A 6,000-nucleotide genomic window follows, 5' to 3' on the forward strand; every position below is an offset into this window, starting at 1 on the left:
TCTATTGCTTTGGGGTCTGCTCTGGGGCAGTTTAGATTTTCCCTTTTCTTTCTTTAGGCTTATTTAGTTCTCCGGCTGTGACGAGGCGTCTAGGATCATCGTAGGTATGCTCCACGGCTATTGCTAGTTGTGTGGATAGGATCAGGGGTCTGCAATCCGCTTAGTTTCCAACCTCTCTGGTTTTCTGGGGCTTAGCTTGTTTTTGTTTTTCCTCCTCGGTGACTCATTCATAACAGAATCACCAGCCATACCGCAGATTCTAGGGTACTCAAAGGCAGGAAAAAAAATTGTAAAAAAAAAAAGTGTCAGAATTTTTTTTTTTATATGTATTTTTTCCTCTTTTTCTCTGGGGCCGTAGGAGGATTTTTTCCTTAATGGAGACTAAGCAATTGTCTGATCGTGTGGAGCAGCTCGCTGCTGAAGTGCGGGGAATTTCCGCCTATCTCGCTCAATCACATGCTGTTGAACCAAAAATCCCTACTCCTGATGTGTTTTCTGGGGATCGGTCTAAATCTTTGAATTTTAAGAATAATTGTAAATTATTTCTTGCCTTGAAGCCTAACTCTTCGGGGAGCTCTGTGCAGCAGGTTAAAATTGTCATCTCCTTGCTGCGCGGCGATCCCCAGGATTGGGCGTTTTCTTTGACACCTGAAAATCCTATTCTGACTAATGTGGATCCATTTTTTCAAGCCTTGGGGTTGTTGCATGATGAACCTAATGCTATTGATCAAGCTGAGAAAGCCCTATTAGCATTGAACCAGGGTCAGGATTCTGCAGAGCTATACTGTCAAAAATTCCGAAAGTGGGCAGTCCTTACTACATGGAATGATGGTAAAAAAAACTGGAGTCTAAACTGAGAAAGTAAATTAATGTGTATGCACAATGTAAGTGCATATTAACACATGACCATTAACCAGAGAAAACAAAAAGCAAAAAGCACAAATATCCTGAAATAAAAAATAAACTGCAAATAATGCATAAAAGTAGTAATAATAATAATGGTATTTAGTAAACATAATTTTGATCAAAATAATGTACAAGCCATCCCGCCATGTCACGGCAGCCCTTGTGGGACAGTCCTACTCTAGTATTTAAAACCTTTTCACTTGCCAAGTGGCGTGAATGTGAACAAGGATCGAGCGACTGAACCACTAGTAAAAGCTTAGGCCAGACAGGATGGATTTCCAAGCTCAGAAAGAGGGCAGTCACACCCTTATATGCACTGAATGCACAATGAAATGAATAAAAAAACTGGAGTCTGAACTGAGAAAGTAAATTAATGTGTATGCACAATGTAAGTGCATATTAACACATGACCATTAACCAGAGAAAACAAAAAGCAAAAAGCACAAATATCCTTAAATAAAAAGTAAAAAATAAACTGCAAATAATGCATAAAAGTAATAATAATAATAATGATAAGGGTATTTAGTAAACATAATTTTGATCAAAATAATGTACAAGCCATCCCGCCACGTCACGGCAACCCTTGTGGGACAGTCCTACTCTAGTATTTAAAACCTTTTCACTTGCCAAGTGGCGTGAATGTGAACAAGGATCGAGCGACTGAACCACTAGTAAAAGCTTAGGCTAGTTTTTTTGGTACATTTTCACAAACATGAGGAAGTCTGGTGGAAGAGGCTGCGGACGTGGGCGCGCAGCTGGTACTGATGGTGGTGGTGGTGGTGCATCAGCTGGTTCTGGCAAAAGCACAATAGCAGCTAAGGCAGGAGGTGTTGAGCCTGCGTCATCGTCTGGCACAAGAAGGCCTTTAAGGCCTAATCATAGACGTTGCTACAAGATGAAACTCCACCATGCACATGGTTGAGAGGCTGCTCGAACAGAGGCAGGCTGTAATGCATTTGTGGGAGGATACACGGGCAGGCAGTTTGAGGGCAGACATGGAATTGTCGGGTGTGCAGTGGTCAAAGCTGAAAGACCTCTGTAAAGTCCTTCAGTGTTTTGAGGAATGCACACGGCTGGTAAGCTCTGACGACGCCATCATAAGCATTAGCATACCACTTATGCGTCTGCTCATGCAAACTTTGACGCATATTAAGGATCAGGCGTCTGCAGCTGGGCAGCAGCAGGAGGAGCAGGAGGAGGAGTGAAGCCTTGATGACAGTCAGCCATTGTCTGGTCAGGGAACTGGCAAGGACGAGGTGGAGGAAGAAGAGGAAGATGAGGAGGATGAGGGGATGATTATTTTAGTGAGAAGGATGCTTCTCAGGGGGCAAGAGAAACTGTTGGCGTGCCAAGGTTAGGTACAGGGTTTGTGCGTGACTGGAGGGATGTGGATTTGCCAGAAAGTGCTCCTCTACCCACCACTGGCAGTGCAGCATTGACACCAGGAACATTGGCCCACATGTGTGACTATGCCTTGCGGATACTAAAAAGGGACCCCCGCATTGCGAAAATGATGAGGGATAACGACTACTGGTTGGCCAGCATCCTCGATCCATGCTATAAAGGCAAATTACACAACATCATGCCACAGGAGAACCTAGAGCTAATATTGGCTAACAAACAAGCAACTCTGGTAAACAGGTTGTTTGAGACATTCCCAGCACACAGCAGCGGAGCTAGTTCTCCCATGAGCCGTAGTGGGAAAATGGAAGAGGTGTTCGTTGTGCACACAGCCGAACTGGCGTTGGAGACAGGGGTTTCCTGACCATGCTGTGGTCTGATTTTTCAGGTCCCGCTCACACGACTGGTAATACTGCATCGATTGCAAGTGACAGGAGACAGCAGTTGTCAACTATGGTTACAAACTACTTCTCCAATATCGAGGTTCTCCCTCACAGGTCATTCCCCTTTGATTATTGGGCCTCAAAACTGGACACATGGCCTGAATTGGCACAATATGCCTTACAGAAGCTCGCTTGCCCTGCTGGTAGTGTGCTATCTGAAAGAGTCTTCAGTGCTGCTGTATCAATCCTGACAGAAAAAAGGACCCGTCTGTCGACGCAAAATGTTGATGATCTAACCTTCATAAAAATGACCCATGCATGGGTTTCAAAAGATTTTGTTCCACACTCCCCTGATAACACATAGGTTGCCAGAAAAAAGGCTCGCTTTTGTCCTCCTCTTCCTCTGACTTCTCCAATTCCTCCATTTGCAGCAGCTGAAATTCCAGCCTACACATCAACATAAGCCATTTTTTAAACCTCCCTAAATGGGCTGCCCCCCCCACACCAGGACCGGGGTCACCACCTGCCGCACCCGGGCAAGTGCTGTTGTCCTGAACAGGTGTGTGGCCCCACCCTTGGGCGACGGCACTGGCACAGGGCCTCTCATAGTACAATAAAGTGTCTCTGACGGTGAGAGGGCCCACTAGCCTTCAGACACACTGGCATACTATGAGGGACCCTGTGCCAGTACCAGCGCCCACGAGTGGGTCCCCCCTGCTTGCTCTGGGACACAGCACTTGCAATACTTACCTCTCCCTGCTCCACCGCTGTGTAGTCTGGCCAGTTAAATCCTTCACAGGGACGGCCACTACAAATTTGGTGTACTGATCGATGATGGTTAAGATGTAGCTATGTCCTGTCCTGCTGGCCTCTACCTTCAGATTACCAATGGCTACCATTTGTAATGGACGTCAACTCCCAATCGGATGCAGTGGTGCTTTATGATCACCTTTCACATTTTTCATAGTCACAGACGTGTGACATTCTTGCCACCATTTTTCAATGTCTCCTCTCATGGCAATCCAATAGGATCCCCTGCGGCCTGTGGCTTCTGTGTTTTGCACTCCAAAGTGACCATACAGATCATGATAGGCAGTGAGGACCATGTCTACAGCTCTCCCTGTGATCACAATTTGATGGAGACGAGTTAGGATGATGGAATCGACGCTACTGCGATACAGCAACCCTTTCTTCACTAATTTGCGTTTTAGCTGTATCCACAGTTAAAGTTATTGAAGGTCAGCATCGCCTCTGCGAATTCTCCTGGGAGGTTTTCTTGTGATTAGTAATTCTAACACTTCTGAAATCACTTGACTTTATGTCTGTACTTTTATCCATCTACCTTCCTCTAGCGGAGAGTCTGGACTGGCTGACTGACACTGAAATATAAACGAAGATTTCAAAGTACTACAACACTGTATACTGGTGTACATTTCAAATACATTTCCCTTTTTCTCATTTTTATATTCTGGTGTAATCCATACTGAGCCTGTGAGAGTTGGTGTCTGACTCTGGAAATATATACTGAGATTTACAATGACCCCTACACTGTATGCAGCTGTACGCTTCTGATCCATTACCCTTTTGCTGCTTTTTATATTGTGTAATCCATACTGACCCTGAGAGCATCTGTGTCTGCCTCCTGAAAAAAATAAGGAGATTTATAATGTTTAAACAATATTATATGTACCTTGTATCTGGTGACACAGTAACCTTTTTATACTTTTTATATTCTTGGCTAATGCATACTGGGACTGAGAGCGTCTGTGTCTGCCTCATGATATGTCTACGGAGATTTAGAATGTTTAAACTATACTATATATACCTTGTATCTGGTGATACTGTACCCTTTTTCAACTTTTTACATTATTGTCAAATCCATACTGAGCGTGTGAGCATATGTGTCTGCCTCGTGAAATACATACGGAGATTTTTGGTATTTTAAGTATACTATATATACCTTGTATCTGTTGATCCAGCACCCTTTGTGCCCGAAATTCATCCTCCAGCCACCACTCAAAGTGCATCATTGACACCTGGAACATTGACCCACATGTGTGATTATTTCTTGCGGATCTTCTTTTTCTATTATGGTGTGATCCATACTGAGCTTGTGAGAGGCTGTGTGTTACTCTTGAAATATATATGTAGATCGCCCAATGACCCCAACACTGTATCCAGCAGTACGCTTGGGATCCATTCCCCTTTTACTGCTTTTTATATTGGTGTGTAATCCATACTGGGCCTCAGAGCGTCTGTGTCTGCCTCCTGAAATAAATACAGAGATTTTGTATGTTGAAACTATACTATATATACCTTGTATCTGGTGATACTGTACCCTTTTTCTACTTTCTAGATTGTTGGCGAATCCATACTGGCCATGACAGTGGGTCGCCCTCCCAGGGCCGCGGGGTACTCGGTACCGGGCCGGTATCGGCGGGACGTGTCACAGCAGCGGTGACCCGGACCGTGGCCCTGGGCGACCAATGAATAGGGGGTGTTGTGAATGGTGGAATGTAGTTAGATGAATAGTTTGTGACGCCACCTGTGGTGTTCGGCAAGGGAGGTGTTAAGCTGACACTGCAGACAGATCCTCTGGGACAGATGGTGTGGTGCAGCAAGGATGTTATAGCCCTCCACAGGCAGGGCTGTTGTCCCAGGGCAGTGTAGATGTGGAGACACTTAGATGGTCTAGTGTTTGGCGCAGGGGATGTAGCAGTGCCAGGCGGATGGATGCAGGACGGAATGGAGGACATCAGGGCATGTAGCTCCAAAGCTTTACTCACAGTCTGTATTGCTCGCTTCTGTGCCGTGTCCTCCGGGTCAGGGACTCAGTCAACCTCCAGGCAAGATGGAATGCTCCCTTCCACGCTCCGCCAACTTATGTGCCTTTTCTGAACGTCTCCTCTATAGCGCCTTTAAGTGTGAAGATCTCCTAGTGCTGAGTTACACTGGAGTTCCTCCTGACAAATGTTCCCAAGAACTCTACTTGTACGGCAGACAGCTGTAGCCTGCTTCGGGGACTCTCTACTCCTAAGTCCCGGCTCTCTATCCGTGTTGCTGTTGTGCCCTCAAGTCTTAGATGGGAGTAGTGCATTTACAGCCCACTACTCCACCGGTGTATGCTGCAGAACTATTAGTGTCCATACAACCTCGGAGACCGGGCCCCGGCCTTGCGCTTAGAACTTCTAGGCAGGGTTCTTCCTCTAACCCACGTCCTCTGTGTTCCCTTTAACTCCTACGTTCCGTACTTGTCTTTCTCTCCTACGGAAGCTCAGGCTTCAGTTCAATGTCTTTCTCCTTTCCTTTC

This window comes from Dendrobates tinctorius, unplaced genomic scaffold (genome assembly GCF_039654945.1).
Source record: "Dendrobates tinctorius isolate UK_male_01 unplaced genomic scaffold, ASM3965494v1 ptg000086l, whole genome shotgun sequence".
In the NCBI taxonomy this organism is placed as follows: domain Eukaryota; kingdom Metazoa; phylum Chordata; class Amphibia; order Anura; family Dendrobatidae; genus Dendrobates; species Dendrobates tinctorius.